Source organism: Mandrillus leucophaeus, unplaced genomic scaffold, assembly GCF_000951045.1.
Source record: "Mandrillus leucophaeus isolate KB7577 unplaced genomic scaffold, Mleu.le_1.0 Scaffold395, whole genome shotgun sequence".
In the NCBI taxonomy this organism is placed as follows: domain Eukaryota; kingdom Metazoa; phylum Chordata; class Mammalia; order Primates; family Cercopithecidae; genus Mandrillus; species Mandrillus leucophaeus.
In genome coordinates this window covers 596,604-621,443 of record NW_012104198.1, presented here as the reverse complement: position 1 = coordinate 621,443, position 24,840 = coordinate 596,604, and the positions used below count along the sequence as shown (strand labels likewise).

Sequence of the window (24,840 nt, the reverse complement as noted above, 5' to 3'; positions counted from 1 at the left end):
ATTGCTCAGGGGCACCTGACTAGAAAAGAATACTTCCAGCCTTTGAGCCAGATGTCTGTGGCTCCAAATCTTGTAGTCTTTCAACTCAATGGCTGCTAAACTAAGGAACAAGGCCCCCAACACTGGGGCGAGAGGCAGCAGCACCTTTCCCCTGGCAGCCTAGTACCAGAGAAAAGCTGCTTTCCTGAAGTAGGGTCAATCAAAATTGGCTTTCTAGGCTTTGTTAAAATCCTACCTATTGTGTTCTTTCTAAATATAACTATATATACACATTATATATATGTATATTTTAACCTTTTATTTAGATAATATCTGATAATAATAATACAAGGTAGTATTGAGCATTACTGTGTGCCAGACATAGCACTAAATGCCTAGTGGCTTAGATCATTTATTCACATCAGAAAATCTACATATGAATAACACTATCTGCAATTCACAGATGAAGAATGAGGGTGAATAACTTGCACAGGGTCGCATGGAAAATAAATGACAGAATTTCAGTTTAACTCTGTCTGCCTCCAGATCCATGCTACACTGCCTTCCTACCTCTTTGATATAGATACCACAAATACATAAATTAGCAGAAAGAAGAAAACAAAAGCATCCACAATATCATTAACATATTTGCCTTTCTCTAAAGATTTTTTGGTTTTTTTTTTTTTTTTGAGAACGGGTCTGGCTCTGTCGCCCAGACTGGAATGCAGTGGCATGATCATGGCTCACTGCAGCCTCGACCTCCTGGGCTCAAGCCATCCTCCCACCCCGAGCTCCCAAGGAGCTGAGACTACAGGTGCACACCACCACCCCCGGCTAATTTTTGTGTTTTTTTGTAGTGATGGGTTTTACTATATTGCCCAGGCTGTCTCAAACTCCTGGGCTCAAGTGATCCTCCTGCCTCAGCCTCCCAAAGTGCTAGGATTACAGGTGTGAGCCACTGCACCCGGCCTCTCTATAGACTTTCAAGTAGTGTTTTGATTTGACCTGTTCCTTAATAATCCCACAGCTCTTTCCCCAAAGAGCTGATAAGGCAAGAACTAGGCATTTATTTAGTTTCCCCGCACTGTTTTCCCCCAATGGGTAGTCACACCTGTTGCTGAAGGACCAGAATGAGGAGACCCAAGAACAGTGATGACACTAGAATGCAGGAGAATTTTCCAAGACATTACTTCCTGAGCCCGGGGGCCCAGTGGGAGTTCACTGTATAATCTGGGACAATGAGATGCTTAGGTAATCACCTCAAGCCAGAGGCCGAGGGGATCCTTTATCAAGCATTAAATCAGATGGTTGTAAATAGATAAGAAGACTTTTTAAAGAGTTGGTAAATTTTTAAGTAAATTATCAGATGCTCAAATGAGTATGTATATACAAAGATGTTTTCTACAATGTTATTTATAATAGCAAAAAATGAAAACCTAAATGGCCGATTACATGGAACTAATAAATTAAACTATAATGCATTCATATAATGGGTTATTATTATGCAGTAATTTTAAATTAAATTTTCAAAACAATTATAATGACAAGGGAAAAGAACCATAATAAGTTAAGTGGAAGAATTGGAGGGAAAGATACAGACAATATGACCGGGAGTATGATCTCAAATATATATTACTTTTATAATCAAAATACATTACTCTGTTAATGAAAAAAAAGTCAATTTTATAAAAACCAAGATGAATAATTCTGACCCTTTCCACAATGTTTTTGCTCTTGCAATTAGGTTTGCTTTTTCTCATAAATGGTTGAATTTGCTGCTTTCATTTGTAAAATGGGGGTGAAAGTAACTACTAATCTCCCACAGTTTCTGTGTTGATGAAATAAGATGATGGATGTGGAAGTGATTTTTTTCAAACTTTAGGGTGCTATTCACTTCTGAGCTATATTGCTGAGGAAATCCTATGTGTGTGTTCTGTATATGTTCTGTAGTAATCAATCTTTCTTAAAGCCAGGACTTGCTGCTCATTTCTACTACCATCATCACACTTCAGTCCTTTACCCTCCCATTGCCTGAACTTCCATACCAGTCTTCCAGCTGGACATACCCCAGTCTTCTGGTCTCCTCTATCCACCCTCCACAATGTATCAAGAATTAGCTTTCTGTTAATCCTTTGCTCAGACTACTGCAGACTCTTGAGTACCCTTCACATGTCACACTAATTTTTTAGCCAATTATTCTATGACATTCTTCAATTATCATCCAAGTTCCCATATAATCAGCTAAAAGTGTTCAACATGTTTTGCTTAACTAGAAAGCACTGCATTACATAGTAGACCCTCAGTGCAAGTTATCTATTGGTAAGTGGCAATGTGGCACCTTGTGTGATCTCTGGACCAGTATCATCAGACTCACCTGGAAGTTTCTTAGACCGACATTATCTCTGACTCCACCCAGACCTATTGAATCAAAGAGTAATCCCTAGGTGATTTATATACATAGTAATATTTCAGAAGCACTAGTCTAGAAGGCCCTAAAGTTGGCAGATGAAGCAAAGTGTTCACAGCTTTTTCACAGATTCATTGACTCATTCCAAGCTGTCCTTGTGTCTTTCACATGTTTATTCATCCCCTTTCTTAGATGTAAGATCATTAAAAAGTATTAACTTATATCTTCATCTTCCTTTGTCTCAACTTCTACCATCCACGCCCTCAATAAGTGCTCATCAACTAAAAATAGTTTTAAAAGTAACCATGATAAAACTTATTATAGCATAGTGGTTTTACTAAAAGGAATCTGGAGCTTGCCAGCCTGAGATCAAGAATCACTTTCCGACACTTCCCAGCTACATGACCTTAGGCACATTACTTGGCCTATATGTGCCTCAATTGCCTCGTCTGTGAAATGAAGATACTAATAATATCTGCATCAAAAGGTTGTTGTAAGAGTTAAATGAGTAGAAAAATGGGAAACTCTTAGAACAGCATCTGGTAGAGTTACCACTGTATAAGTTTTAGGTACTAAATGTTTTTATAAGGTAATTATAATAAGTATTTCAAAACTTAGGCCACTAATAATCATAACTATAGAATTGTTACACGACAGACTGTGTGCCTGAAATTTAAGTCTCTGGTGTCTGCATAGTCTTACTGAATTCTCACAACTCCTCAGCGAGATTGATGGTAACCTTATTTTACAGAAGGCAAACTTTACATAGCTTGACTTGACTTCAGGTCTGAGGGATTTCAGAGTCCATGTTCTTTATAAGAAGAGGGCTTTATAGACAACAGAGAAAAAAAAACAGTTGATTCAAAGATATAATATAGAATGAGGTAAAAGTTGATGGTTTGACTATTTTGGGTGCCCAGATTTTGGAAAAGCAGGATTAGCTTTGTAAGAACTCACAAGCTTAGTGATACAAACAATTAAAATAGTACTGTGGATATTGCATTCAGTGACTTAAACATGAAGTGAACAGTTTGTAAAGAGCAAGCCAAGGATAATCATACGGGTTTGTGGGACTTTTTCCATCAGGATTCTAGGCCAAGAAATGGTTAATGGAAACCTGTCTACATCCCTAGCTACATAGACTGCCCCTGGACAGGAAGTAGGTACAGATATTCCTAAGCTAGAATTAGGGAATTTGGAACATGCAGGAAGAAGAAGAGTCTCAGAATGTGCCTCCAACACTCCTCTCCTGGACACTGCTATCTCTGGTTCTTCCTTCCTGCCCTGGGAATTCACCCAGTCACCATCCGCAGAACATACACTGCTCTTAAGAGAAGTCAGAGGGGGATAATGCTTGGGATTAGGGCCAGAGCTAGGAAAATAGTCCTCTTCCTGGAAGGACATTCCTGGAAGGGGAATGTGGGGAATGGTGGCCTTTGGGATTCTTCCAAATTCATAGCAAGCAGTGGCAGCATCTAGTGGAGAGAATAGGCCCAGGGGCCAGAGGCACAGCTGAAGCTCCCAGCATGGTGTTTGGCATATCAGTGAGAACCTCTTTGTGTGGCTGTTAGGTAATAAATCCCTTGGGTAAAAAAGTATGCAAAAGAGTCTTGAGTCAGTCAGTCCCATGTATTACATGAAAGGAATAGAAATAGACACTGAATTCTCTATGCATACATATGAGAGATTTTAGCTACCTAAATTAATAAGATAATTTTTAAAAGCCAACTAAGTAGTAGGCAGAGTTCATGGATTCTAGAATCAACAATATGGTATGCCAAGCAAAGGGTAAGAAAGTAGGGAAAAAGGAAAATTGCATTGCAACCTCAAAGGATGCTGCAGCTGAAAGTGAGTCAGTGATGGCAGTGATAAGATACAATTGGAAAATTCAAATTTAAGGAGTTGGAGAAACAAAGGTGAGTTCTATCTGAAAAGGAAATCATGAAAAGTGGTATTAATGAAATCACATGGCATGTAAACAGTGCATAAAGTCCCCAGGCTGAGGGAGTAAATGAGAACCTAAGCTCCACCTGCCAAGTCTCATGCCTCAAAACAGGGCTGAATCCACCTGCAGAAAAGAGAGTCTTTTTGTAATTGGCATAAAAGAACTATACGGGTTAGTAGCAGCCCTGTAGTCTATGTCTTCAGGGGATTTCATATTGATAAAAACTAGGACTATAGAGACAAATATTAAACTTTTGGCCCCAAATAGATCCAGATATTTTATCTTTCATTTCGAACTCACTCTATCTCTTTTTAAGTACTCATAGCTGGATATAAGAGTTTCATTTGGTTACCTAAAAATCCAAAACCCCCAGCAGAGTTATGGTCTTTGGTTAATCAGAGTTTTCCAGAGAAACAGAACTAAAAGGATATAAAGACAAATATAGGAAGAGAGATATTATATGGGATTGGCTCACTGATTATAGAGGCTAAAAAGTTCCACCATATGCCCTCTATAAGCTAGGGGGAAAGCCAGTGGTGTGGTTCCAGTCCAAGCCAAAGGACTGAGAACTACGACAGTCAAAGGTGTAAGTCCCAGTCTGAGTCTGAAGGTCTGAGAAGTAAAAGCACCAATGTCCAAGGGCAGGAGAAGATGGATGCCCCAACTAAAGAAGAGAGAGAGAGAATTTGCCCTTCCTTTGCCTTTTTTTTCTTTCCTACTTGGATGGGACCCTGACAGATCCCATGATGACTGCCCATATTGGTGAGGGTGATCTTCTTTACTCAGTCTACTGATTCAAATGCTAATCTCTTCCAGAAACACCCTCACAGACACACCCAGAAATAATGTTGTACCAGCTATCTGGGCATCCCTTAGCCCAGTCAAGTTGACACAAAATTAAACACCATAACCACCATCCAACATAATTCGTTAAGCTCCATATTACACTCACAAAGGGAAAACAAATGTTGGAACCAGAATTTTTAAGGCTGAAAGGGTCCACAGGACACTTCCAGGGAGGCTTTTGTCTGACCCTGACTACTTATGCATATATGCTGAGACCAAGAGGCCTCCCAGCTATTCCAGGTACAGACTCAGAGGCTTAGCAGGGACAATTACAAGATAATTAATGCTATTTTTTTTAGGATGGGGAGTGGGGGGATGCAGATTCTGTCGCTGGGAATATGGGCTCCAAGCTATCAGCTCTGAACAAGGAAAGAGATATGAAAGTCACTGTAGACTGTTTCCTGAACACACCAGCCCAAATTGCTATTTCAGCCAAAACAATTATTGGTCTACTTAGATCAGAAACAGAAAGAAAAACAAAGACAGAAAATACTCTCTTCCCTCATTCTCTCACCTCATCCTGCCCCTAAATTCCTTCTTCATGGTTTGCTCTCACCTGGGATATTGTGTACAGGTCTGGTTACCACATCTCAGGGACAATAGCATCAAGCTGGAGATGTTCAAACAAAAGGCTTAAAAATGGTCAATTTATAACAAATAAAATGGGCCGAGTGCAGCGGCTCATGCCTGTAATCCCAGCATTTTGGGAGGCCAAGGCAGACAGATCAATTGAGGTCAGGAGATCGAGGCCAGCCTGGCCAACATGGTAAAACCCTGTCTATACTAAAAATGCAAAAATTAGCTGGGTGTGGTGGCACACGTCTGTAATCCCAGCTACTTGGAAAGCTAAGGTGGGAGAATAGCATGAACTTGGAGGCAGAGGTTGTAGTGAACTGAGATCATGCCACTGCACTCCAGCCTGGGTAAGAGTGAGAATCCATCTCAAAAAACAAAAAACAAACAAATTAAAAAAACCTAATAAAATTAAGTCCAACTGTATATAATTAGTAAACAGAAAGCACATCACTCCCATATAGGGGCTATAATTCAGCAAGGTCCTGTACTAGAAACATTATTCACATTATCTCATTTAATGCTCAAAATAACCCTCTGAGTATGTACTGTTACAGTCTCCATATTGTTGATAAGGAAACTCAGGTTTAAGAGAAGTTACATAGTGAAAACAATGTAAATATCCTACAATAGATGAATGAGTGGAAAACAAAAAGTGGTGTATACATACAATGGATACATACAATGGGATAGTATTCACCCTTAAAAAGTAAGGAAATCTTGCCATATGCAATAATATGGATGAATCTTAAGTATACTATGCTAAGTGAAATAAATACTACGTGATTCTACTTATATGGAATATCTAAAATAGTCAAACTTACAGAAGCAAAGAATAGAATGGTAACTGTCAGGGGCTGGGAAGAAGGGGAAATGGGGAGTTGATAAACAACAGGAATAAAATTTCAGTTATGCAAGATGAATGAGTTCTAGAGTTCTGCTGTTCAACATTGTGCCCATAAATAACAATACTATATTGTACATTTAAAAATCTGTTTAGTGAATAGATCTCACATTAAATGTTCTTATCACAATAAAGATGATAAAATAATAAAATAAAATGAGAATTCATATAACATCCAAGTCACATACAGCTGGTTAAAATGAGGTTTGGATACAGATTGGAAAGGAAGTGAAATCATGTTTATTTGTAGATGACATGATCAGCTAGGCAGAAAATTTTAAGGAATCTAGAAAAAGTTTACTAGAACCAATAAGTGAGGTTGGTAGGGTTGCAGGACACAAAACTAATGTATATAAATCAAACATATTTCTACATTGTAGTAGGCAACCATCAGAAGGTGAAATTTTAAAATATAAACCATTTGTAATAATATCATCAGTATGAAAGTACTTAGAGATAAATTTGGCAAAAGATGTACATGACCTAGAGTGAAACTACAAAACATGGCTGAGACAAACCAAATAAGATCTAAATAAATGGAGAGATATACATTGTTGCTATATTAGAAAAATCAGTATTGTTCAGGCATTAATTCTCCCCCAAACTGATCTATAAATACAGCATAAACCAAATCATAATGCCAGCAGCCATTTTAAATAGAAATTGACAAGTTAATTCTAAATTTTTTTTTAGACAGAGTCTTGATCTGTTGCCCAGCCTGGAGTGCAGTGGCATGATCTCAGCTCACTGCAACCTCCACCTCCCAGGTTCAAGTGATTCTCCTGCCTCAGCCTCCCAAGTAACTGGGACTAGAGACAGGCACCACCATGCCCAGCTAACTTTTGTATTTTTAGTAGAGATGGGGTTTTGCCATGTTGGCCAGTCTGGTCTCAAACTCCTGACCTCAGGTGATCCACCCACCTCAGCCACCCAAAGTGCTGGGATTACAGGCGTAAGCCACCGCGCCTGGCCAGATTCTAAACTTTATATAAAAATTCAAACAAGGAATAACCATAACACCTTTAAAAAGAACAAAGTTGGAGGACTTACACTACTTGATTTCAAAACATATTATAAAGCTACAGTAATCAAGACAGTGTGGTTTTGGTATAAAGATAAACATATAGGTTAATGTTACACAACAGAGTCTCCAAAAATAGATCCATATGTAAAAGGCCAATTGATTTTTGACAAAGGTACCAAAGCAATTAAGTGGAAAAAGGATAATCTTTGTGTTTTGTTTTGTTTAAAGATGGGGTCTTTCTCTGTTGCCCAGACTGAGGTGTAGTGGTGTGATTCTAGCTCACTGCAGCCTTAAACTCCTAAGCTCAAGTTATCCTCTCATCTCAGCCTCCTGCGTAGTGGGACTACAGGTGGGCACTACCACACCCAGCTAATTTTAAAAAGTAGTTTTGTTTTGTTTTGTTTTGTTTGTTTGTTTTGTAGAGATGGGGTCTTGCTATGTTGCCTAGGCTAGTCTCAAACTCCTGGCCTCAAGCAATCCTCCTGCCTCAGCCTCCCAAAGTGCTGGGAATACAAGTGTCAGTCAATGCACCTGGCCTAGAAAAGGATAACCTTTTAATCAAATAGTGCTGGTACAATTGGATGTTCATCTGCAACAAATAGTGTTGGAATAACTAGACGTCCATATGCAAAAAACAAACAAAACCCCAAAATCCCATAGCCCTTACTTCACAAAACATACATTAACCCAAAATGGATCCTAAACTCAAGTGTAAGAGCTAAAATTATATAACTTCTAGAAGAAAATATAAAATAAAAATCATAGTTACATTAGGCAAGGAAAAATTTCTTAAGTAGGACACAAATGCAGAAATCATAAAAGAAAAGAAAAAATCATTAAACCGGATTTTATGAAAATTCAAAATTAAAACATTTTACTATTCAAAAGTCACTATTAAGAAATGGAAAGGCAAGCCACAGACTGGGAGAAAATATTGGCAAGTCTCATATATCCAACAAAGGACTTATATCTTGAATAAAAAATAACTCTTACAATTCAATATTAGTATTAAAAGCAATAAAAATGTACAAAAGATTTAAATAGGACACTTTACTAAAGATGATATACATATGGCAAATACACACATGAAAAGATGCTCAACATGATTAGCCATTAGAAAAATATACATTAAAACTACAAAGAAATTCTAATACATACCTATTACACCGGCTAAATTTAAAAAAAATACTTACCATAATAAGTGTTGGTGAGAATGTGGAGGAATGGAACCCTCCTACAATATTGATTTAAGATGTTTACAATCACTTGGGAAAATGATTTGACAGCTTTAAAAAATGATAATGATATACCTACCATATGATCCAGTCATTCTACTCACAGATTTAACCATGATGAGCCATTCTATTCATAGATTTAACCAAGAAAAATGAAAGTATATGTTCACACAGACTTATATGTGACTGTTCATAGCAGCTTTATTCATAATAGCTATGAATAACTATTAATAATAGCCAGAAATAATGCAAATGTTCACCAGGTGAATGAATAAACAAACTATAATATATCTATGCAATTGAGTATTACTCAGTGATATTAAAGAACAAACTGTTGATATATGCAATGACATAGATATAAATATAATTATGCTGAGTAAAAGAAGGCAAAGAAAAATACACACTATATGATTCGATTGGCATAAAATTCTAGAGAATACAAGCTACTGTAATGATAGAAAGCACATCAGTGGTTGCCTGGGGGTTGTGGAGCTGGATTACAAAGGGGCACAAGGAAACTTTTGGGTGTGATGAACATGCTTATTATCTTAATTATGGTAATAGTTTCACACACATTGTCAAAACTCATCAATTTATACACGTATTTATACATGTGTATGTTATTGTATATCAATTATATCGCAATAAAATGTAAAATTAAGTCAATTTGCCTCAATATCATAGTGAATATATTAATAAAATAGGACTAATTTTCCAAACAAATAAAAATCAGTATCCTGAGTGACATTAGCAAGATGGAATAGAAAACCCTCAACTCTCCTAACCACATGAACACACAAATTCAACAACAAAACATAGACAAATTCCTTTTTGAAAAATCCAGAAACTACATAAGAGACTCCTGTACGATGAGACTAGCCACATTAAAGCCAGTAGGGAAATCTGAGAGACCTTGTCAACATAATAACTCCCCCCTGTACAGAGTCATACAATTGGGAAGACTCCCTCACCAGATTCTAACTTCTCCCTAGGAAGGGAAGGAGTTAGACCACACATGTTCAGTGCTCCAACTTTTCCAGGAGTTGTTCAGAAAATTGGCTTCAGTTTTGCCTGTCTCAGAGTGATGATGGGATCTAGCATCTAGCCACCTTGGAACCACTGAGATCAGAGACAGTATTTTAGGCTCGCAGTTGCTATAACCCCTCTCCCCAGCTTAGCACAGAGCCAGCAGATGAAAATCCCTAGCTCCTATCTTCTCTCTGGTGAGGAAAGGAGTTGGACCACGGGTCTGGTGCTCCAACCTTTTTTTGTCAGGGATGCACAAAGGACTGGCTTATGTCTTGTTTGTATTGAAGTACTGACAGAACCCAGCACACTCTGTTTCAGGACCAGTGTGATCAGAGATGGCGGTTTGGCCTTGCAGTTTCCCTGCTAAGAACCAAAGAAAGTAGGTTGGAATAGCACAAAGCTTTAAAAGGCCCCCTAAATCTCTAGTTCGCCTGACTGATGAGGGTCTCCTCCTGTAAAAGGCTAGGCCATGAAAACTGGGATAGGAAGACATTTATTTAATGAACAGATACTCACATGAAGAGCCAAGGGACATGAAGAAACAGGGAAATATATCCCAAACAAAGGGACAAAATAAATGTACTGGGATCAATCCTAATGAAATGGAGATATATGATTTACCTGACAGTCAAAACTAACATAAAGATGTTCAAGGAGGTCAGAAGAACAACACATGAACAAAGTAAAAATTTCAAAAAAGAGATATAAAAATATATATTGAAAATTCAGGCTGGGCATGGTGGCTCATGCCTGTAATCTCAGCACTTTGGGAGGCTGAAGCAGGAGGATTGCTTGAGGCTAGGAGTTTGAGACCAGCCTCGGCAACACAGTAAGACCTTGTCTCTACAGAAAAATTTTTAAAAAGCCTTGCATGGTGGCACTCGCCTATAGTCCCAGCTACATGGGAGGCTGAGATGGGAGATCACGTGAGCCCAGGATTTTGAGTCAACAGTGAGCTATGATTTTGCCACTGCACGCCAGTTTGGGCAACAGAGCAAGACCCTGTCTCAAAAAAAGAAAAAAAAAAACCCAGAAATCTTGGAGCTGAAGAATATAATAACTGAACCAAAAAATTCACTAGAGGCATTCAACATGAGACTCAAGCAAAAGAAAGGATCAGCAAACTTGAAGATAAGGCATTGGAAATTATACAGTCAGAGGAGGAAAAGAATTACAGAGAGTGAAGAAAGCTAAAGAGACTTAAAGGCCATGACCAAGTAGACCAATACATGCATTATGGAAGTTCCAGAAGGAGATTAAAAAGAGAAAGGGTTCCAAAAAGCTTATTCAAATAAATAATTGCAAAATACTTTGCAAATCTAGGAAAGGAAACGAACATCCAGATCCATCGGGCTCAATAGATGGCAAATAAGATAAACTCAAAGAAATCTATGCTAAGACACATTATAATCAAATTGTCCATAAACAAAGATGAAAAGAGAAGTTTGAAAGTAGCAAAAGAAAAATAACCTGTCACATAAAAGAAACCTCCAAAAGACTATCAGTGGATTTCTCAGCTAAAACCTTGCAGACCAGAAGGGAGTAGGATCATATATTCAAAGTGCTAAAAAAAAAAACAACCCACCAGCAACCAAGACTACTATATCTGTCAAAACCATCCTTCAAAATGATGAAGAGATTAAGCTTTTGCCAGACCAAAAAAACAAACAAACAAAAAAACCCGAGAGAGTTCATTACCACCAGACTTGCCTTAAAAGAAATGTTAAAGAGTTAAAGGGAGTTCTTTGTGCTTAAATGAAAGAACATAAAATAATAATATAAAAAATACAGACAAGTGTAAAATTCACTGGCAAAGTTAAATATATAACCAAATACAGAATAATGTAATGCTGTGACAGTGGTAGGTAAAACATTTTTAATTCTAGTATAAAAGTTAAAAGGCAAAAAAGTATTAGATTGTAAATATAAAATATGTTAATGTTAATGGATACAAAATAAAATGATAGGTAAATTGTGACATCAATAGCATAAAGTGTGTGAAGGGGAAACTGTAGTTTTTGTATGTGATTGATTTTAGGTTGTTAATCAGCTTAAAATAGCCTACAATAACTACAAGATATTTTAATGTAAACTCTTGGTAACTACAAAGAACATACCTATTGAAAATATACACAAAAGAAAAAGAGAAATCACTCAATACAAAAATCAAAACACAAAGGAAGACATTACAAAACAAGAAAAAAGAATTATACGACAGAAAATAATAAGCAAAATTGATAATGCTAAGTTCTTCTCTATTAATAACTACTTTAAATATAAATGGGTTGACTCCCAAATTGAGAGCTATAGAGTGAGTGAATAGATCAAAAAACAAGATCCAACTATATGCTGTCTATAAGAGATTCACTTAAGTTTTAAGGACACACGGGCTGAAAGTAAAGGAATGGACAAAGATATTCCACGCAAATGCTAACCAAAAAAGAGCAAGGTGGCTACACTTATATCAGACAAAATAGGCCAAAACCTGTCACAAGAGACAAAGGACAATGTGTAATGAAAAAAGGCCAATTCACAGGATGGTATAAGAATTGTGAATATATATGTACACAACATTAAATCACCTAAATATATAAAGCAAACATTGACAGAACTGAAGGGAGAAATAGTTAGCAATACTGTAATAGTAGGAGACTTCAATATTCTACTTTCAATAATGGATGGAACATCCAGACAGATGATCAAAAGGAAACAGTGAACTTGAAAAACGCTATAGATCAAACGGACCTAACAGAAACATAGAACATTCCACCCAAAGCAACAAAATATACATTCTTTTCAAGTACACACAGAACATTCTCCAAGATAGATCACATGCTAGGTCACAAAACAAACTGAAGAAGATTGAAATCATACCATGTATATTTTCTGACCACAATGGAATGAAACTAGAAATCAGTATCAGAAAAAAAAAAAAAAAACTGGCAAATTCAAAAATACGTGAAAATTAAACAATACACTCCTAAATAACCAATGGGTGAAATAAAAAATCAAAAGGGAAATTAGAAAATATTTTGAGATAAATGAAAAATAAAATGGAATGTACAAAACCTATGGAATGCAGCAAAATCAGGACTAAGAAGAAAATTAGAGTGATAAATGCCTACATTAAAAAAGAAAAATCTCAAATAACCCACCTTTACACCTCAAGAAATTAGAAAAATAAGGAAAAAAAAGCTAATCCCAAAGTTACTTGAAGGAAATAAATAATAAAGATTAGAGCAGAAATAAACAATAGAAAATAGAAAAATAATAGAAAAGATCAACAAAATGAAGTGTTAACTTTTTGAAACAATCAACAAAATCGAAAACCTTTGGCTAGGTTAAGAAAAAAGAGAAAGACACAAATAAATTAAATCATCAATGAAAGAGAAGACATTACAACTGATACCACAATTACAATCATGCATCACCTAACGACAGGATTATGTTCTGAGAAATGTGTCATAAGGTGATTTCATCACTGTGTGACATCACAGTGTGTACTTACACAAACCTAGATGGTATAGCCTATTACACTTAGGCTATATGGTAGAGCCTATTGCTCCTAGTCTACAAACCTATACAGTATGTTACTGTATTGAATACTTTATGCAATTATACCACAATGGTAAGTATTTGTGAATCTAAATATAGCTAAACATAGAAAAGGTATAGTAAAAATATGGTACTAAAATTTTATGGGACCACTGTCATATATGTGGTCTGTCATTGATTAAAACATCATTATGAGATGCATGACTGTATATGCCAACAAAGTGGAAAACTTAGAAGAAATGGAAAAATTTTTAGAAACATACGACTGACCAAGACTGAGTCACAAAGAAATAGAAAAAAATCCGAACAGACCTGTAACTAGTAAGGAGATTGAATTAGTAAATTAAAAATCTCCCAATAAAGAAAAACCCAGGAACAGATTACTTTACTGGTGAATTCTATGAAATATTTGAAAAAGAATTAATGCCAATCCTTCTCAAACTCTCCCAAAAATTGAAGAGAAGGGAAAATTTCCAAACTCATTTTATGAGACCAGCATTATACCTGATACAGATAAGGACACTACAAAAAAAGAAAACTAAAGGCCAATATCCCCAATGAAAATGGATGCGAAAATCCTCAACAAAATGCCAGAAAACGGAATTCAATGGCACAGGAAAAGGATGATACCCTGTGACCAAGTGGGATTTATCTCTGGTATGCAAAGATGGTTCAACATATGCAGATCAATAAATGTGATAGAACACATTAGCAGAATAAGGGATAAAAAGCACATGATCATTTTGAGATACAAAAAAAAAAGCATTTGACAAATTCAACAGCCTTTCACAAAAAGCTCTCAACAAACTAGAAATAGAATGAAATTACCTCGACAAAATAAAGGCCATATAAGAAAACCCCACAGCTAATGTCACACTCAATGGTGAAAAGCTAAGTTTTTCCTCTAAGATCAGGAACAAGGCAAAAATGCCCACTCTTGCCACTTCTGTTCAACATAGTGCTGGAATCCTTACCCAGCATAATTAGGCAAGAAAAAAAAAGTAAAGGCATCAAAATAAGAAAGAAACAAGTAAAATTATTTTTTACTTATCAGATAACATGATCTTATATGGAGAAAATCCTAGACACTCCATAAAAAAACTGTTAGAACTAATAAATTCAGTAAAGTTACAGGATACAAAATCAACATGCAAAAATCAGCAGTGTTTCTATACTCTAACAATGTACTATCTCAAAAAAATAAGAAAACAATCCCATTTACTATAGCACCTAAAAGAATAAAATACTTAGGAATAAATGTAACTAAGAAGGCAAAATACTTGTATACTGAAAACTGTAAAACATTGATGAAAGAAATCAAAGAAGACACAAATAAATAAGACATTCATGCTATTGAATGCAACACTTATTGTTAAAAAATGTCCATACTACCCAAAGTGATCTAGAATCAGTGTAATCCCTATCAAAATCTTAATGGCACTTTTTTTTTTGAGACAGGGTCTTGCTCTTTTACCCAAGTTGGAGTGCAGTAGCATGATCAAGACTCACTGCAGCCTTGATTGCCCAGGCTGAAGTAATCCTCCCACCTCAGCCTCCTGAATAGCTGGGACTACAGGCATGTGCTACCATGCCTGACTTTTTTTGTTGTTGTTGTTTAGAAACAAGGTCTCACTATGTTGTCCAGGCTGGTCTTGAAATCCTAGGCTCAAGCAATCCTCTTCCCTCAATCTTCAAAAGTGCTGGGACCCTAATGGCATTTTTTTACAGAAACAGGAAAAAAAAATATCTGCAATTCACAGGGAATTGCAAAGAACTTCAAATAGCCAAAACAATCTTATAAAAGAAAAAGCTGGATTCCCTGATTTCAATTTATATTGCAAAGTTATAGTAATCAACAGTATGTACTAACATAAAGACAGATATATAGAGCAAGAGCACAGAAGAGAGAGGCCCAAAATAAACTCACCCATATATGGCTAAGTAATCTTTGAGAAGGGAATCAAGACTACAAAATGGGGGAAGGATAGTCTCTTCAATGAATGGTATAGGAAAACTGGATCTCAAACCACTTTCTTACACCATATGCATAAGCATAAGACCTGAAAGTGCAAAACTCGTAGTAGAAGAAAATGTGAGGGAAAAGGCTCTTGACATTAGTCTTCGACATGGGTTCTTGAATATGACACTAAAAGCACAGGCAACAAAAGCAAAAATAAACAAGTGGGACAACATCAAACTAAAAGGCTTCTGCACAACAAATGAATTTTTTAACACAGTGAAGAGGTAGGCCGGGGATGGTGGCTCATGCCTGTAATCCTAGCACTTTGGGAGGCCGAGGCAGGTGGATCACCTGAGGTCAGGAGTTCAAGACCAGTCTGGCCAACATGGTGAAACCCCATCTCTACTAAAAATACGAAAAAGAAAAGAAAATTAGCCGAGCGTGGTGGTGAGCATCTGTAATCCCAGCTACTCGGGAGGCTGAGGCAGGAGAATCGCTTGAACCCGGGCAGCAGAGGTTACAGTGAGCTGAGATCACGCCACTGCACTCCAGTCTGGGTGACAGAGCAAGACTCCCTCTCAGGGGAAAAAAAAAGAAAGAAAGAAAGAAAAGGCAGCCTATGAAATGGAAGAAAATATTTGCAAAGAATTTATCTGATAAGGGGTTAATATCCAAAACATATAAGGAACTTATACAACGCAACAGTGTAATAACAAAATCCAGTTAAAAATGGGCAAAGGACTTGAGTAAACATTTCTCCAAATAAGACATATAAACAGCCAACAGGCCCATGAAAAGATGCTCAACATCACTAATCATTAAGGAAATGCAAGTCAAAACCACAATGAGATATCACCTGATACCTGTTAGGATGGCCATTTTTTTTAAAAAAAAGGTAAGTGTTGGATATGGAGAAACTGCAACACTCATACACTGTGGGTAGGAATGTAAAATGGTGCTGCTGCTATGGAAAACAGTATGGAGGTTACTCAAAAAATTAATACTGGAAGTACACACTAGATCCAGCATTCCCATTTCTGGGTATTCATCTAAAAGAACTGAAATCAGGATCTTGAAGACATATTTAAAACCACATGTTCATTGGAGCATTGTTTATAATAACCAAGATGTAGAATCAACCTAAACGTCCATCAATGAAAGAATAAAGAAAATGTGGCATAAGACACAGTGAAATATCATTCCAGAGGAAATCTTCCAATATGCAACAACATAGATAAGTCTGGAGGACATTATGCTAAATGAAATAAGCCAGTCACAGAAGGACAAATATTGCATAATTTTGCTTATATGATGTATCTAAAATAGTCAAACTCGGAAGCAGAGGGTAGAATGTTGGTTGCCAGGAGCCAGGGGGAGAGGGAAATGGGGAGTTGCTATTCAAGGAGTATAAAGTTTCAGTAATACAAGATGAAGATGTTCTACAAATCTGCTCTACAACATTGTGCCTATAGTTAACAGTGTGGTATTGTGAATTTAAAATCCTGTTAAAATTGTAGCTCTCATGTTAAATGTTCTCACTACAATAAAAAGTAAGTTAGATGAATGTAAAATTTTAACAAGCCATATGAATACACTTTCTGACATCGAAAATACAAAAGTAAAGACTGGGGGAAAAATCAGTATCATTGCTTTTTAATCAAATTTTATCCAGTAGGCACAACCCATTTTGGAAGAGGAGACTATTTAATGACTCCCAGACCCTTCTAATCCCGAAGATTTTAGTAAAAACAATAAGGGGTCATGAATGCTGAACACTAATATATATTGCAGTAACTAGTATCACCCTTTTGGAGAACAGATTTCAGGTGATATCTGAAAGAAAAGAAAAAAGAGGGGTTACTAACTTTGGCTTTGTTGAATGATGAAATTAAAGCAGGGCTTCCTGGCCTAAAGTCTTTCAATAGTTAAAAACTAATCTTGGGGCTTTTAAACTCATTTAAGAAGTCATAACCATTATACAAGAAAATAGACGGAAAAAAAAAAAAGATGTGTGGTTCCCATATGGTTCAGTAATAATCACAACCAGTCTATGACTTCCTTAAAGAGTCTGATGAAATATGTGAAGGGAGAAAAAAAGGGGCCCTGTGAAAGTTGTATGGGTTGGGGTGGGGGTTGATGAAGATATTATGGGGCCAGAGAGAGAAATCAAGAGCACATTTTGTACTTTACAAAACCAAGTTAGACACCTTGAGGTAGGTGGCTTATACTTATGTAAAATACCAGCCAATGCATCAACATAAATTTGTAAAGTACCCACTAATGATTTATAGTCAATACTTAGTGAACTAGAACACTGAAACTAGAACTATTTAATTTTTTTAACTTCTGAAAGATAATTAAATTGGTACACATGGAATTAGCAGTACCGTGATCCTTCAGAGAATGATGTGTTACCCCCCGAATTAGCCTGTCTGGGTAGTAAATCATGTTCTTGTCTAACATGCTAGATGAGCATATCTCACTCAACCAGAGAGCTTAGCAAATTTTAGACAGAACTCATTTACAAAATACACACAGAAAACTACAATCACTATGAAATGAAGAGAAGAAATAGAAAGAAGAGAAGGAGGAGGTTGGGGGAGGGACGTTCTGTAGGATGCAGCATTTTAAAGAGGCTTTCTTAGCACAGAAGACAAGGAAGCTTTGCACTCAGAAAACTGTCCCTCCAACTACCCAACCACCTTCCATCATTCTCTCTCTCTGACACACTCACACACACACACACACACACACACACATTCACGGTCTCCAGATTTGCAATCTCTAGATTGTGTGTTGAGGTATCTATCTATCTACCTACCTACCTATTTATCTATCTAGCATAGTAATACATGTTAAGGACAAGGAAGAGGGGAGATCAGAAGTAATAAATATTAAGGAAGTCAGATCGCAGATAAGGTATGTAATGAAATTTCTTTTTTATATTGTTCCTCATTTGGTTCCCAGTATATATATGTATGAATATGTATATAAATGTGTATATATATGTGTATGTGTCTATAAATATATATGTCATATATATGATATATATGTTGATAACAACATCTATATCTATATCTATATCTATATATAATATATATCTATATCTATATCTATATATATAAAACTATGGATAACAACACTTGTTTTCTGGCCCTGTCACTGACAGTACCTGGGAACAAATGTACAAAACTATGGGGCAATAAACAGAAATGAATTAATAGCCTAAGGAAGAAAGAATTTAGAGCCAGATTTAGAAAGAGGAGATTCATACAAACTTAAAAAAAAGAAATCTCAAGTCTTTCAGAAGTTCCTAAAGCCTAGCTCCACTTGTTAAATGCTCTATGGAACATATTTGGGGTTAAAAGCCTAATCCAGCAGTTTATATCTGTGGGCCCTGCCCTCGATGAGCACATCCCATGAAGTATATAAAACAAGCATGCCCAGCTCATTAGAAAGAACATGGTGAGCACCAGATGGAAGATGGGGTAGAATGGGACCAGAAGGAAGGGTAATTTCTGATGGGCTTCAAGGAATAGGCAAGATTTAGTCAGGTAGCTGGGACTAGAAATGCATTTTAAGAAACCATGAAAACAAGTCACTGGGCATATTCAGAAAATTGTTGTCAGATTTGAGGCTGACTGTGTATGGCAGTGATTATGGGTATGTGCTCTGGAGATAGCCTTTCTGGTTTAAAATCCTAGCTCTACCATTTACTAACTGTGAGACTCTGGGTAAACAATTTGGATTTCCATATGCCTCATTTTCTTTCTCTATAAAATGGGCAAGAATAATAGAAACTTATATAGTTGCTATGTGGATTAAATAATACATGTAAAATCATTTAGAACAGTGTCTGACATCCAGTAAGTGCTGAATAAATATTAGCTATTTTTAAAAACGTGGATGAAGTGCAAAGGAAGTATCCATGATTTCAGTCTACAGGGGAAGATAGGAGCCATGTTTCTGGAGAACTTCGGATGCCAAACCTGAGGGGTTTGAACTTAAATCAAGATGAAGCAAGTTTTTAACAATAGAGTATCATAAAGGCAGATCAGTTGGTGTCAGTTTGTGGTAGGAGACATTGAACAACTCTTGCTATCTGACAATACAAAGGGCTGGCTTATGAGATAATGTCCTCCATCAATGGAAGCATTCAACAGCACAATCTGACCAAACAAATTCAAGGGTGTTATTAATGGCACTCAGGCAGCAGGTTAGTGTTGGTCAGCTTGGATGGCCTGCCTCTAAGATTCCTTTCAACTGTGAGTTAATTTATGATAAAGACTCTGGGACCAATATGGAAGAAAGATTTTTTCAAGGCACTGCTGGGAGCATGCAGCCATAGCGACAATTCAAGTGAGAGAGAACAGTAGAGAGAGTGGAAATGGTGAGAGGTGGGGAGACACTGGGAAGATTTCTGGTCTAGAATGTTAGAGGTGGAAAGGATAGAGTTCTGGTCTAGAATGTCGGAGGTGGAAGGAATGGTAGGGTTAGGATTTTAACCCACCTCTGAGACCAACCAGTCAGTCCAGCTTCCTCATTGTATAGACAGGGAAACTAACATTCTTGGATAGAAGAAGTGTCTTACAAGATAAATTTAACAGGAGTGATCTTAGAAGGAGGGAAGCCAGCCAGGAATCCAGAAACCAGACATAAAGTAATAAGAGCTTAGAAGAGGGTGGGAGTAGCAGGAATTGAAAAGAAGCGGTGGATATAAGGGTTATTGTAAAGGAAGCAAGACTGACAGAATGTGGGATATGGGATGAGTAAGCAATGACTCCATGATTTTAATGCTAGCTGAGTGGGCGGTGGAGAGGCCAAGGAAAGAGCCCATTTTACAAGGGGAAGACAAGTTCCATTTTAGATATACTGGGGTATGAGGTAAAAAAAAATATTCCAGTGGATACTATCAGACAGTGGAAAAGATTAAGACTAGAGATTCAGGAGTTATGAGATCTCATCGTTGCTTTCTTGAGGAAAAGAGGAGAGGCAGAAAGGACAGTGGGAGGCAGAATAGGCAAAGAAGAAACAGAGAAAAGAGTGAGCGGGGAGGGGCTGAGCACTGAGCCTTGAGGCTCCACAGGATGGAGATAAGAGAGGCAGTCGATTCACAGAGGAGAATGGAGAAACAGCAAGAGAAGATGCAGAAACAAGAGAGTTCGGTATTACAGGAGTTATACTGGCAGCAGAGTTTGGAGAAGGTCGAGTCTGAATGGTTTGGAAACAATGCCAATGACTAGCAATACTAAGGACTGTTTAAATAATTAAATACAATATGGCTGTTAAAAAATAGAGATAACCCTCTGTATGCTTGATAGGGAAAGATCTCTAGGATATGTAAGTGAAAAAAGCGAAGTGCAAAAGATTGTTTTAGTATGCTACCTTTTGTATAAAAGGCAAAATAAAGAATCTATATTGACATTTGCTTGTGTATGTATAGAGAGGCTCTGAAAAGACACACAGAAATACCTAAGCACAGTTGGAGGTAGTGGTGAAACTGGACAGATGAGAGACAAGGATGACTGGGAAACTATTCTCTGCCTTTTCATACTAACTAGCTTTTAAACCACATAACTATGTTACCTATTCAATGAATAATTAAAAAACAATAATCCTATAGAGAAAACAAGGATGATGAAAACAGTGAAAAGGCCAGTATATTTGGCCCTCAGGAAGACCTCATTGGAAGCCAGATTGGAGAGGATTCAGGAAGACAGGCAGTGAGGAAATAGAAACACTGAGCATGAACGTATATGAGCATAAACAACATGCCTACATATAATGTATCTTTGGAAGGGTGTCTTTGGAAGAGTACACAAGGAATTGGTAACAGTGATTGCCACTGGGAAGGGAAATTAGGTGGTTTAGGGAAATGAATGAAGAAAGATGTACCCATTTATATAGTTTTTAAAATTTTGTTCCATGAACATTTATCACCTATCCCCAAAATAAACATTTAAACAAATAAATTGTGCTAGAAGAGAAGGAAGGAGGGGAGAGGGAGAGAGGGAGGCCACCCCTCACTTAAAAAAAAATTTATTGACAGAGAGGGCAAGTAAGAAGGGTAGGTTTGGAGAGGCCAAGAGGGTCAAGTCTGGTTTTTTGTTTATTGCTTACTCCCCTTCTAGTTTGGGAGGCAACCGGAGCATGGGAAAGAACAGGCACTCTAAAATCAGATAAACTGGATTTTGAATACCAGCTCTGCCAGTTACTGGTCCAATGAATTCTGGAAAGTTACTTAACCCTCTTAGCCTCAATTTCAGAATCTTAGAATAGGGACACTACTAAGTATCTCTTGGTGCGTTATATTATTTCATCCTGGGAGTCTAATCTGTGTTTTTTAACAAGCTTCCCAGGAAAGTTGTAAAATGACTGATCTGTGAAACCCACCTTTTTCCAATGCTATGAAACACAGAATATAGTCATAACAATAGTTAACAGTGGTATTAAAAAGACACTATGAAACACAGAAAGGGGCTTTGGGGCTGAAGTAAAATTTTAAGGTATAGTGGGACAAGCATAGGATTTGGGGTCAGGTAGAGCTGGGTTCAAATCACAGCTCTACCACTTACTGGCTTGGTTACTTGGAGAACATTACTTTGTCCCTCTGAACTTCATTATTTCATCTGTAAAATAGGAATATTACTACTTAATTTACAGTAAGTAGAGATGAGAAGATTAGAGAGTATGCATATAAAATTCCCAGAAGAAAATATGCATTTAATTAATGGTAACTCTGACCATCACCAGCCTGGAGTTAGGGTTCCCAAGCACATGAAAACAGCAATGCCAATTTTCTACTGTGCTTTTCCATTCCCTTGACCCTCCGAACCAGGCCTGAAAACATAAAAGCACACCAGCTATCCCTTTGATTTTTCAAGCACCTATGAGGTCACCCAAAGAATTCCCTCCTGCCATTTGAACCGTTAATTCATTCTCAAATGATTTACTGGCTGCCTGGCCTCCAAATGACCATGCTAGCAGCCATGTCCTTCCTATCTGAGGCTCTGTCCCTTTGATAACAACAGTGCCTCTGATGGGGTTTACCATTCCCACACTCTACGAGCCTGCTTCTAAGACAAAATTTTCAATCTTGGAAGGACTTAATACAAACAACAGTAAGGAAGAAGCTAACATTATCTGCTTCTCTCACAATGCCTGCAAAGGCTGGATCATCTCCTCTCTAAGGCTTTCTCAGTTTGTTTGTACTCCTTTCATACTTATTGTGATTGTGATAAGGACAAACACTTCCTAGGGCCCCTTTTGAGGCCTGTTCCTAAAGTCATTCCAGTGGGTGAACTCTCCAACAGTACCCTGGACAGGAACAAACTAAGAGAAGCCCTATAGTGTGTCTTTTAAACTGTCACAGTACTACTACTGTGAATTTCAACCTGTTCCCTTTAGTGCCCTTACATAACCTAATTGACTGCCACAGAGACAGTTAACCACCAATGAGATTAGACCCCATTTGGAAGGAAGACAGAGTGAGTTCCCTTTGGCCCTTCTCAGCATTCTCAGCTTCGAGTAAAATAGGGAGAATAGCAATGTCATGGTCAAATAATAAGGACACTTAAGACACTGTGTATAAATACCAGACAGTGACTCACATCCAAGGCCAGTCAGACACAACACGTTAGAGCTTGCTTAAGAAAAAGTGAAAACACACACATACACATTCACACATAAACACACAGAGTGTGTTCACCCAAAGCTACTGCCTCTCAGCTGAAGCAGTGAAACACTTGAGTCGGGCAGAAGACACACACTACACTCACCTTAAACACATAGCAACAAGTGGGATGGCTGTTGTTTTAAGAGTCTCACAGCAACGCGTCCCAACAGCATGGGAAATGCTGCAATCATCAGCCAGCTGGCCTCTCCCACATGCAAACCTCGGAACACAGCTTACACACAGGAACTACAGCAGCAGCATGAAATTCAACTGTTACAAACCAAACTTCAGGCAGCCTGGGGACAAGCAGGTAGCCAACCACATCCTCTATTGCTCCTTCTTATCCTGGGTTGCCTCTGGGATCCTTCTCAACTTCTGTCCCCACCAATATTTTCTTCTAAGTGTTCCCTCTGCCTCTAGTTCACATGTGTGTGTCATTCAAGGCTCACCCCACTTAGGTGGGGTGTCACACAAAGTTTGGGAAACTTGGCCAGTGTGTCCAGATCATCTAGTCATATTCTCTAATTTAGGCTTGGAAGTGGAAAGGGGAAAGATTACCAATCACTGAGTAAAAAATTTTTGCTTGACTCTTCTTATATATTATATCTAAACCAGCAAACCATGCTGGAGAGTCTACTCTGTGCTGATGATGGAAAATATATAGAAGATACAGCCATTGTCATCTAGGAGATCTTGATCCAGCAAACCAAACATAAGACAGCCAAAGTACCCAAAGATGACTACTGGAAAATCAGAACTCTGGCATTTCAAAGGGGAGTTTCTGATTGCTTCCACCCAGGAGCAATCAGAGATGATGCCCTAGAGGCTTAGAGGTAGGGCTTGAAGGTTAGGTCCTATGGAGAGGGCCAGAGAAGTGAGAAGTCCTTCCAAGGATGCAGTGTGAAGTCTAGCCACGGGAAAGAACATCATGATGAGAAAATTGGAGGCCAGCATTTCCCAGGTGGGTTTGGGGAACAGAGAGATAACCATTCTGCCTGAAAACCTGGGCCTGGAAGGATTGCTAAGACTAGAGCCAGATGGAGAATGGTCTGTAACACCAGGCAAAAGTAGTTTGGGCTCTATTCTACAGGCAGCAGGGAACCATTAAATAATTTTAAGGGAGGGAGGAGGGGATGATCAAAGGGAAAGAAACCATTGAGGAGGCCACTACAGTAGTGTAGTTGTTCCAAAATGAGGCTTCTTCCTGCCTGTGCCAGCTCTTGCAAGATCCTCCTTCAAAGCTGCCCTTTCCCATCTGAGCTCACTATCTCAGAGCTCATTACTACGCATCTCTTTTGAGTTGAGAGATATATCAATGACGTTTCTTATTCTGAATGAGACTCCCAATGTTGTATTGAAGTTGGGTCAAGGGCTTGGAAAAAAAACAGAAGCTACATCTGAATCTCCCAGTTTAGATGAAAGGGAAGTATGATGCATTATTTCCATTGCTGCAACACAATCAGGTGGCTTGATCCCTGGGGTCACTGGTCTCCCCTAAGATGCCAACGTGGTGGGGAAGGGAGGGAAGGGGAGAGGAAAAGGGAGAGGGGGGGAGAGAGGGAGAGGGGAGAGGAGGTCAAAGTGAACTGAACACAGTAGGGTCAATATTTTCTGGTGTGCTTATTTCAGTTACATATGGGTGTTTACACATATTCTGTGTTGAGATATAACACACATATATATACACACACATATATATAAATGAATA

The 24,840-nt window shown here is 37.8% G+C and overlaps 1 protein-coding gene across 1 annotated transcript in view; it reads right to left on the bottom strand.

Moving 5' to 3' along the window:
• SHROOM4 (shroom family member 4) overlaps positions 1-24,840 on the bottom strand; it is a 225,904-nt gene that overhangs the window by 187,033 nt on the left and 14,031 nt on the right. The gene's annotated exons all lie outside the window — the stretch shown is intronic.